Source organism: Bubalus bubalis, chromosome 9 (genome assembly GCF_019923935.1).
Source record: "Bubalus bubalis isolate 160015118507 breed Murrah chromosome 9, NDDB_SH_1, whole genome shotgun sequence".
Lineage (NCBI taxonomy): Eukaryota > Metazoa > Chordata > Mammalia > Artiodactyla > Bovidae > Bubalus > Bubalus bubalis.
In genome coordinates this window covers 100874697-100886895 of record NC_059165.1, presented here as the reverse complement: position 1 = coordinate 100886895, position 12199 = coordinate 100874697, and positions in this window count along the sequence as shown.

Below are 12199 nucleotides of genomic sequence, written 5' to 3'. Positions count from 1 at the left end.
ACAAATATAAACTCAAAACGGTTTAAAGGTCTAAATGCAAGACACGAAACAATAAAGCTCCTAGAAGAGGACATAAGCCAAACAGCCTTTGACATAAGTTGCAGTAATATTTTTTTGGATCAGTCCCTGGAGGCAAAAACATAACAGCAAGAGTAATGAAAATTGACTATAACTGTTGCAGGAAGGGGGCTCCCTTCCAGGGCCCGAAAATGGGGTCTTATCTAACACTCAGAAATGAATTGTCTGAGGATACACATGGGCTCACAAAGCAAGAGATTTTATTGGGAAAAGGGCACCCAGGTGGAAAGCAGTAGGGTAAGAGAACCCAGGAGAACAGCTCTGTCACATGGCTTGCAGTCTCAGGTTTTATGGTGATGGGATTAGTTTCCCGGTTGTCTTTAGCCAACAATTCTGACTCAGAGTCCTTCTTGGTGGTGCATGCCTTGTTCAGCCAAGATGAATGCCAGAGAGGATTCTGGGAGGTGGTCAGACATGTGGTGTCTCATTTTGACCTTTCCCAAACTCTGCCGGTTGATGGAGGCTTATTAGTTCCGTGTTCCTTACTGGAACCTCCTGTCTTAAAACAACTTATGCAAATAGTTACTATGGTGCCTGGCCAGGGTGGACAGTGTGCTTCTTCTAACATAACTACAATAAACAGGTATGTCTAGTACTAAACAATATATTCCTCAAAGTCTACTATTCTATACACATTGCTAAGTATTCAATTAATATTTATGAAACACAAACAAAAACACGAAAAAACAACTCATGCAGAGATCAACAGAACCACACTTAAACTAACAGTCAGGAAATTAAAAATAACTATGAATAATATATTAAAGGCTGTAGAGCAGTAGCACTCACCTAAGGGACAACTTGGCCTCAGGAAAAGTTTGACAACTTCTGGAGAAAACTTTGGCATCACAGACAATGTTGACATTAGTGAACAAAAGCAAGGGATTCTGTTCAGCATTCTACAATGCAGAGGACACACTCCCAGTCGCAAAGAGTTATACAACCACCCCCAAATGTCAGTAATGCTGAGCTTGAGAAACTCTGTCCTTACTTTCTGTAAATACTAAACTCAGCTATCTTCCTTTTGCCACCAGATGCAGGAAACTTTCTACAGAATCATATGAGTGTAAAGAGAAAGTAACTTTTAATAGGAAATTCAATTTTCTCTTTCTTTCCCTAAGATTGAGAAACCCTGTTCTCCTGGCAGAAGTGGACAGCATATATGAACACATGAGAAATTTCAAAAGACAATGAGGGCCAACATTTTAAATTTTATAATACCATACTTTAAAAAAAAATCTAGTCATAGAAAAATTGACAAATTTTACTACTCAAATGTTTCTAATAATTAAAGGCACCATTTACAAAGACTGAAGACAAGTTAAAGTATTTGCAACGTTAGTAAGATACCACCATATATAATGTAATAAGAAGTGTCAAATTCAATAATAAAAAGGTTAACAAATACAGCTATTTATAAATAATTAACATAAGTAAAAATAAATTTCTTTTATTTTTTTTCTTTTAAATTTTATTTTATTTTTAAACTTTACATAATTGTATTAGTTTTGCCAAATATCAAAATGAATCCGCCACAGGTATACATGTGTTCCCCATCCTGAACCCTCCTCCCTCCTCCCTCCCCATACCATCCCTCTGGGTCGTCCAAGTGCACCAGCCCCAAGCATCCAGTATCGTGCATCGAACCTGGATTGGCAACTCGTTTCATACATGATATTTTACATGTTTCAATGCCATTCTCCCAAATCTTCCCACCCTCTCCCTCTCCCACAGAGTCCATAAGACTGTTCTATACATCAGTGTCTCTTCTGCTGTCTCGTACACAGGGTTATTGTTACCATCTTTCTAAATTCCATATATATGCGTTAGTATACTGTATTGGTGTTTTTCTTTCTGGCTTACTTCACTCTGTATAATAGGCTCCAGTTTCAACCATCTCATTAGAACTGATTCAAATGTATTCTTTTTAATGGCTGAGTAATACTCCATTGTGTATATGTACCACACCTTGCTTATCCATTCATCTGCTGATGGACATCTAGGTTGCTTCCATGTCCTGGCTATTATAAACAGTGTTGTGATGAACATTGGGGTACACGTGTCTCTTTCCCTTCTGGTTTCCTCAGTGTGTATGCCCAGCAGTGGGACTGCTGGATCATAAGGCAGTTCTGTTTTCAGTTTTTTAAGGAATCTCCACAGTGTTCTCCATAGTGGGTGTACTACTTTGCATTCCTACCAACAGTGTAAGAGGGTTCCCTTTTCTCCACACCCTCTCCAGCATTTATTACTTGTAGACTTTTGGATTGCAGCCATTCTGACTGGTGTGAAATGGTACCTCATAGTGGTTTTGATTTGCATTTCTCTGATAATGAGTGATGTTGAGCATCTTTTCATGTGTTTGTTAGCCATCTGTATGTCTTCTTTGGAGAAATGTCTATTTAGTTCCTTGGCCCATTTTTTGATTGGGTCATTTATTTTTCTGGAGTTGAGCTGTAGGAGTTGCTTGTATATTCTCGAGAATAGTTGTTTGTCAGTTGCTTCATTTGCTATTATCTTCTCCCATTCATAAATTTCTTTTAAAATACCAAGTAATCAAGGAAATTGGAATTAATACAAGGAGCAAATACTGCCATGCGTTAGATCAGAAAAATCTACAGATCTGAGTAACATTCAATATCAGCTACACCAGGGTAAAATGGATATTCCTATATGGTACTAAGTTAAGTTTATATAGACACTTTGCTGAGGAATTTGGAAGCAGCTATAGAAATTTAGGATGCACAGAGCCTAGGGTTTAGCAATCCTGCTTTTAAAATCTTCATTCAAGAAACATTAGTATGATTGCAGAGGATATCTACAAAAATGATATTTGCACTACATTCACAAGAGATAAATATTGAAAGGTAGGTGAGCAAAACAATGTACATCAAGAGTGAATTGTAATGTAAGCTATGGACTTTGGTTGATCATGATGCATCAATATAGTCTCCACAGAGGAACCAGAGATCAAATTGTCAACATCTGCTGGATCATGGAAAAAGCAAGAGAGTTCCAGAAAAAACATCTGTTTCTGCTTTATTGACTATGCCAAAGCCTTTGACTGTGTGGATCACAATAAACTGTGGAAAATTATTCAAGAGATGGGAATACCAGACCACCTGACCTGCCTCTTGAGAAACCTGTATGCAGGTCAGGAAGCAACAGTTAGAACTGGACATGGAACAACAGACTGGTTCCAAATAGGAAAAAGAGTACATCAAGGCTGTATACTGTCACCCTGTTTATTTAACTTCTATGAAGAGTACATCATTAGAAATGCTGGACTGGAAGAAGCACAAGCTGGAATCAAGATTGCTGAGAGAAATATCAATAACCTCAGATATGCAGATGTCACCACCCTTATGGCAGAAAGTGAAGAGGAACTCAAAAGCCTCTTGATGAAAGTGAAAGTGGAGAGTGAAAAAGTTGGCTTAAAGCTTTACATTCAGAAAACGAAGATCATGGCATCTGGTCCCATGACTTCATGGGAAATAGGTGGGGAAAGAGTGGAAACAGTGTCAGACTTTATTTTTCTGGGCTCCAAAATCATTGCAGATGGTGACTGCAGCCATGAAATTAAAAGACCCTTACTCCTTGGAAGGAAAGTTATGACCAACCTAGATAGCATATTCAAAAGCAGAGACAGTACTTTGCCACCAAAGTTTTGTCTAGTCAAGGCTATGGTTTTTCCTGTGGTCATGTATGGATGTGAGAGTTGGACTGTGAAGAAGGCTGAGCACTGAAGAATTGATGCTTTTGAACTGTGGTGTTGGAGAAGACTCTTGAGAGTCGCTTGGACTGCAAGGAGATCCAGCCAGTCCATTCTGAAGGAGATCAGCCCTAGGATTTCTTTAGAGGGAATGATGCTGAAGCTGAAACTCCAGTACTTTGGTCACCTAATGGGAAGAGTTGACTCATTGGAAAAGACTCTGATGCTGGGAGGGATTGGGGGCAGGAGGAGAAGGAGACGACAGAGGATGAGATGGCTGGATGACATCACTGTCTCAATGGACGTGAGTCTGAGTGAACTCCGGGAGTTGGTGATGGACAAGGAGGCCTGGCATGCTGTGATTCATGGGATCACAAAGAGTCGGACACGACTGAGTGCTGAACTGAGCTGAACTTGTAACAAATGTGCCACTCTGGTGAGTGATACTGATAATAGAAGAAGCTGTACATGTCTGGAGGCAAGGGGAATATGAAAAGACCTCTGTACCTTCCTTTATTTTGCTGTGAATGAAAACTTATCTAAATAATACTGTCCAAAAAATTGAGCAATTTGGTTGACACCCAAATCTCTTGCAGTTTCCCACTTGGCCTTCTCAGTTGCCCCTGAAACTATATTAATGTGGTCATTATCACCTCTTTGTTCTGACATCATTTGTTGGCTGGGAGAATCTTTCTGATGATAATCCAATGCAAAAACATAAGCTTTTTTTCTGGGGCTTTAAATGTGTATATCAGTAGCCATTAATTTTATATAAAAATCAGTTATTCATAAGTATCTATATATTTAACTAAAATATATATACTTCCAAATTAAAACCAATGTTTTTTTGGAGTCTTCTGAGGACTCTAAATTTTAGCATTCTACAAAAAACCACCTCAATGCTTGACAAGGTTGGAGAGTTCTTGTAGTCTAGAGTTTGTAGAAAAGGATGCTTCATCAAATGTAAATAATCAAAAGTATTTATTTATACTTTCAAATTACTTAGACTCTTAGGTTTTAACTAAAATTGTTCTTTTAATTTGTTTTAAATATTCAAGCATCCATTCATAAAAAAGTCAAAATAAATGTATATATATTTCTATGAATAGAAAAGGATAAAATGCATGTATCTATAGCATAGCTTCTATAAAGATGAGAAAAGATTTTCAATATACATAGTTGAGTGTAAAAAAAAAAGCAACTTGAAATACAATGGGCATAGTATTATTGAGTTAATTCTTATAAAGAGTAAAATATTCTATTTTTACAGGTGCAAAGCAAAGAGCCTAAGTTTGGGGCAGTGATTAGAGGCATGATAACTTCTGTAATGTCTGAGATGTATCAGCAAGATATATCTTACTAATGTGATTAACAGGTTATGTGTTAAAAAGCAGAGACATTACTTTGCCAATAAATGTCTGTCTAGTCAAAGCTATGGTTTTTCCAGTAGTCATGTAGGGATGTGAGAATTGGGGCAAAAAGAAGACTAAGTGCCAAAGAATTGATGCTTTCAAACTGTGGTGCTGGAAAAGACTCTTGAGAGTCCCTTGGACAGCAAGGAGTTCAAACCAGTCAATCCTAAAGGAAATCAACCCTGAATATACATTAGAAGATCTGATGCTGAAGCTGAAGCTTCAATACTTCTGCCACCTGATGTGAAGAGCGAAGGGAGAAGGCAGTGGCACCCCACTCCAGTACTCTTGCTTGGAAAATCCCATGAATGGAGGAGCCTGGTAGGCTGCAGTTCATGGGGTCGCTAAGAGTCGGACACGACTGAGCGACTTCACTTTCACTTTTCACTTTCATGCATTGGAGAAGGAAATGGCAACCCACTCCAGTACTCTTGCCTGGAAAATGCCATGAATGGAGGAGCCTGGTGGGCTGCCGTCTCTGGGGTCGCATAGAGTCGGACACGACTGAAGCAACTTAGCAGCAGCAGCAGCAGTGAAGAGCGAAATAATTGGAAAAGACCCTGATACTGGGAAAGATTGAAGGCAAATGGAGAAGAGCACAGCAGAGGATAAAGTGCTTAGATAGCATCACTGACTCAATGGACATGAATCTGAACAAACTCCAGGAGATAGTGAAGGACAGGGAAGTCCATGGGGTTGCAAAGAGTCAGACACAACTTAGCAACTGAATGACAACAGCAAGTTTTGTCTTGAGTTTATAAGATAGAATACACATCTTAGTCATAAAAAATAAAAATTTTGCTGAGGGCACTGGAATATGGACAGTGTTCAAGAAGCAATGTGACACAATTTCTCAGTTCTAGTAAGTTATTTAAAGTTAAAACATAAGCACTTAGTGCCTGTGTGAAGTAAAGCTGTTAGTCATTCATCATATCCAATTCTTTGGGACCTCATGTATGTAGCCCACCAGGCTCCTCTGTCCACGGGATTCTCCAGGCAAGAATACTGGAGTGGGTAGCCATTCCCTTCTCCAGGGATCTTCCCAACCCAGGAATTGGACCCATGTCTTCTTAATTGAAGGCAGATTTCTTACTGTCTGAGCCACGAAGGCAGCACCAGTGCTTGTGTACTTAACAATAAATAGAGTATAAAGGATAATAGACAACTTCTGAGTGTTTGGATAAACAATTCAAGTGTTCTCAGTGACTACTGATGTTTTGAAAGAAAGAGCAAAGAGAAATGCAAAAAAAAAAAAAAGAAGAAGAAGAAGAATAGAATACTAAAATTTATAAGAAAAAGCAGTAGACTGGGAACACAGACATCTCTGGGGTACCAGGTCTTATCTGTATGGATGTAAGGAGCCACAATTCTTACCTCAGTGTGGGAGTCATGATGCTCTGGGTGGAGGGGGAACCATAAGATAATGTTACCGAAAGGAGGGTGTGGGGTCCAGCTGCTCACCACTCAAAAGCCAATAAACAGTCCAGGATGGTAGAAAGGAAAATTTGCTTTATTTCAGGTGCTGGCAACTGTGTGGGGGGAGGGTGGCAGAAACCTGTCCAAAGGCTGACACCCCTCCCTCGACAAGCAGGAGGAAAGGCTTTTATAGACAGATTGTGGGGGTGGCGTGCTACATGCAGTCATCTCTAACAGTTATCTTCAGATTGGTTATCAGTGGTCTGATCAGCATCATCATGAATGATTTAGGTACAGTTCATCTTCAGCTGCAGGGTCCAATTGTTCCCATTTCTTTGTGGTCAATTCTCAGAATTGTGGCAGCTCAAGTCTTGGGTACAGTCTGGTCATCATGTAGTTAACTTCTCCATCTAGGGTTTTAGTATCTATAAGACAGCTCACAGGATATGGATCAGAATATCATCTGTAGCCCTTGAGAAAGAACTAAAGGCCTTTGACTATGCTTAATGACTACATAGTTATAATTTCGTCTCTTTTAACTGCTTTCCATTGTTTTAGAATTTCTTGTTTCTCTGATTATTCTTTGACTAAAGTTTTCCACAGGCAAAAGAAAAGCAGAGGACATGGGGGTTGGGGGAGGTGGGGTGCGGGAAGGACCATATAATCCTGCTCCGTTTCAATAAGAGTGTCCATAGGATCACCCTCTTCCTGCTTCTTAAGAGGAATACTCTGCTGAGCCATTCAACTTTCCCCGCCTCCCAGTACTGAAGCCCTGTATTCTACAGTTGATCATGATCCATATTTTTTGAATATCTCAGTAATGTCTCAAGGATTTCACAACCAGGTATGGGGTCTTTGCCCTCCTCCACTTTAAGTATCATGTCCATATACAAATCAAATAATAAATCTGCACCCACTTCAAATGTGCAATTCTCCTTTAAAACTAAAATATTTACTAACAAGGCAGAGTTAAATCAGAGTTCAATTATAATAAGAAAGTACATAGTGCTAGGAATAAAACCAGAGGGCATATATACTTAAAAGGAATATTTTTATGTGAAAAATGCTAGTCACATAATCCTACATATAGTTTGAAACAAATTTTCAAAAATATATAGATACATAAATCCATGTAAATTAATATTTAGAAAGATTAATGGGTTATTGCAAAGGTTAAATCATAAGTGCCTTCACAAGTGAGAAAGAAAATGCATGTCCACTTGTGTTTTGGACAGGACAGCTGTGGGTAAGGGAAATTTTTTTGAACTTTGCTGTATCAGTACCTATATAACTTCTTTGAAGAGAATATTCATATATTGTGATACAACAAAAATTATAATTGCTATCAAAGAAAAAGAAACACATGTATGAATAATTTTCCATTTCTCAGTTTAATGTGTCTAACTAACATGGTATTTCTTCTTTGGACTATGGTGGCAATTTACAATTTTTCTCTTGGTGTGTTTGTATTCTCCATACCAGTTGCTGCTTGCAATCTCTGTTCCTGGAATGTATTATTTTCCACAAGATATACATTCTTTGGATGTGGGATAAGGAGAAAGAGTAAATCAAACCCAATCACCCCTAATATGCTACGTTCACCTCACTGCTTGAAAATTTCTAGCTGCTTCCTAAAGCAGACAGGCAAAGCACTTTTCTCAACAAGCAAACCCCATGGAAACAGGCCTTCATCCACTCCTCAAAAAAAAAAAAAAAAAAACCTACAAAACAATGTCTCCCAGGAGTGATCCCAGATTCACCTCCTACCACACTCTTATAATTTTTCCTAGCTGGGGAATTCATTCTGTACTGAATACAGTTTAAACAATGGCTCAGCCCCTTGTTGTGTGTTTCTCCTTGAATTATTTCATATCATATATCTTAGCTTCCTCAGCTCAATTCCCTCTCATTATCATCTCCCAATCGTCTCTGCTGCCGCTCCAGATTTTCCTATCTAACTCCTTCAGAACATGATCCTCTTTGCTCGATCAATCTTTCATATTCTCTCATTAAGACTCCTCAACCACAGACTGTCAATCTGGGTGATCAGTTTAGACCCACAACGGCCTCTTTCATTATGTGACACTCAGTTTGCCTTCAGGCTCTACAGTCGTCCAATTTTCACATCCACCAAGAGTAGATGGTTTCTCAGCATCTCCAATATTCAAGTCTTAGATTCTTGAGATATGCTCCTGGATTTCCACATATACAAGGTTTCAATTCCCCTTATTCTTGTGTTTCAGCTGACAGGAGTGGAATATGGTTTCCAGTTTACTCTAGTCACAAACTTCTGGTTTCCAGATCTCTGAGAATACCAACTTCCGGCAATCAGCAGAAAAGAGGTGACATCTTAGCAAAGGTCCTAAAAAGGGCTATCAGACAATAGGAAGTCTCTGCTCTAAACACTTCTAAAGTAGGGAGCTAAAGGAGAAGACATTCATTGCAGCACTGTAAGAAGAAAACACAAGCTACTCAAATGAACCATTAATAAACTACAACAAAATGAAAAGTCATCTCAATTCTAAGGAACCCCAGTCCACAGACTCAAAGACTGAATGGCAAGGAAAAATTTCCTTGTACACTATAAAGAGTGGCCAAGTTTTGGGTTGATTTTCAGTAAATTCTTCATAATTCCAAAAGTATATATTTATTAATATTTGAATAATTAAGGAATCTTATATAACTGTCAATATTAAAATATAGATTCTATATATACCAGAAAAAATAGAGTTTTGTGATAGTTCAGTTCAGTTCCGTTGCTCAGTCATGTCCGACTCTTTGTGACCCCATGAATTGCAGCACGCCAGGCCTCCCTGTCCATCACCAACTCCCAGAGTTCACTCAAACTCATGTCCATCGAGTCAGTGATGCCATCCAGCCATCTCATTCTTTGTCATCCCCTTCTCCTCCTGCCCCCAATCCCTCCCAGCATCAAAGTCTTTTCCAATGAGTCAACTCTTCGCATGAGGTGACCAAAATATTGGAGTTTCAGCTTTAGCATCAATCCTTCCAAAGAACACCCAGGACTGATCTCCTTTAGAATGGACTGGTTGGATCTCTTTGCAGTCCAAGGGACTCTCAAGAGTCTTCTCCAACACCACAGTTCAAAAGCATCAATTCTTCGGTGCTCAGCCTTCTTCACAGTCCAACTCTCACATCCATATATGACCACTGGAAAAACCATAGCCTTGATTAGACAGGCCTTTGTTGGGAAAGTAATGTCACTGCTTTTGAGTATGCTACCTAGGTTTCTCATAACCTTCCTTCCAAGAAGTAAGTGTCTTTTAATTTCATGGCTGCAATCACCATCTGCAGTGATTTTGGAGCCCAAAAAAATAAAGCCTGACACTGTTTCCACTGTTTCCCCATCTCTTTCCCATTAAATGATGGGACCGGACGCCATGATCTTCGTTTTCTGAATGTTGAGCTTTAAGCCAACTTTTTCACTCTCCTCTTTCAATTTCCTCAAGAGGCTTTTTATTTCCTCTTCACTTTCTGCTATAAGGGTGGTGTCATCTGCATATCTGAGGTTATTGATATTTCTCCCAGCCATCTTGATTCCAGCTTGTGCTTCTTCCAGCCAAGCGTTTCTCATGATGTACTCTGCATAGAAGTTAAATAAGCAGGGTGACAATATACAGCCTTGACGTACTCCTTTTCCTATTTGGAACCAGTCAGTTGTTCCATGTCCAGTTCTAACTGTTACTTCCTGATCTGCATACAGGTTTCTCAAAAGGCAGGTCAGGTGGTCTGGTATTCCCATCTCTTGAAGAATTTTCCAGTTTATTGTGATCCACACAGTCAAAGGCTTTGGTATAGTCAATAAAGCAGAAGTAGATGTTTTCCTGGAACTCTCTTCCTTTTTCCATGATCCAGCAGATGTTGCCAACTTGATCTCTGGTTCCTCTGCCTTTTCTAAAACCAGCTTGAACATCTGGAAGTTCATGGTTCACATATTGCTGAAGCCTGGCTTGGAGAATTTTGAGCATTACTTTACTAGCATGTGAGATGAGTGCAATTGTGTGGTAGTTTGAGCATTCTTTGGCACTGCTTTTCTTTGGGATTGGAATGAAAACTGACCTTTTCCAGTCCTCTGGCCACTGCTGACTTTTCCAAATTTGCTGGCATATTGAATGCAGCACTTTCACAGCATCATCTTTGAGGATTTGAAATAGCTCAACTGGAATTCCATCACCTCCACTAGCTTTGTTCGTAGTGATGCTTTCTAAGGCCCACTTGACCTCACATTCCAGGATGTCTGGCTCTAGGTGAGTGATCACATCATCGTGATTATCATGGTCGTGAAGATCTTTTTTGTACAGTTCTTTTGTGTATTTTCCACCTCTTCTTAATATCTTCTGATTTGTGATAGTAGATAATAACTATTAAAGGGAGACTAGATCAGGGTAGGAATGGATCATATATGTCTTGTATTTTGGGTTTATTTTTTCAACCAAAATTTATTCATGTTTTCCCTGCTATCAAAAATATTTTTTTTTTTAATTTAAGTAATGCAAGAATATAGCTACTGAAAAGCACCATGTAATGCATGACATACCTCAGCTCTGTGTGTGCTCTGCCAAATTCCTTATGCATACAGAATATCTGATACCTTTTTTTAAATTGCAATTTATAACTCAATAACCATTGAACTTTTACCAGTAAGGAAGCAAGAGTTATTGTCATACAACCTCATGGACCATTATAAAATGTTCAACTCAAAATATTTGAACACTGATACTTGAGTTATCTCACAAATCTTTATCCTATATCCAAACTCACACAAGTGAGATGAAAAAAGAAAGATATAAGTGCGTGAAAGAAATACACAAAAGAGTGTTTATTTGCAGAGGGCAAGTTGTCTATCAAAGAAACTTCGCATAGTTTATTGAAAAATCTTGAGTTCTACATCTACAGCAAGATCAACTTGCAAAGTGCAGTGTTTTTTCTATCTAAATAAAAAACAATTTTAAAATTCTATAGGAAAATTGTTCGAAATTTAAGAATAATACTAGGAATAATCCTCCAAGAATGCATGAAGTTCTTAAGCAGAAAACTGGAAAGTATAATTGAAAGAAATCATAAGGTACACAGGATGTTATATTGGAGGGGTTGGGAAATCTCAGTTTTATAAGGAATCTATTACCTCCAAATTAATCTACAAAGCCAGTTCAATAAAAATCAAAGTCCCAAGACATTTTTTTTTATGGAACTTACTAATGTTTATATAGTATAAAAAATGTGAAAGGGGAAATAGCACAGTTGTAAATAATGACATTTATCAATTGTTATTTCTTACACTTTGCTTTGTCTTGGTCAAGCTGGAAACAAGTGTTTCTCTTTTTCCTACAGGTCTCTGAACTAAGTTTATCCACAAGCTTGAGTAAGAAGCAAAATAAAGTAGAACACGCTTTCATTTTTAATTTCTCCTGGGAAATGGCTGATCACATTAAAATCAATTTCCTGTCACAAACTGAGGATAATTTCCCCTTATTTGTCCAGCTTCCCCTTCCAAAAATTAAGTTTATCTCTGCCTGCTTCCTCCTTTACACTATAAAAGAAAAACTTTTTTCAGTATGATTTT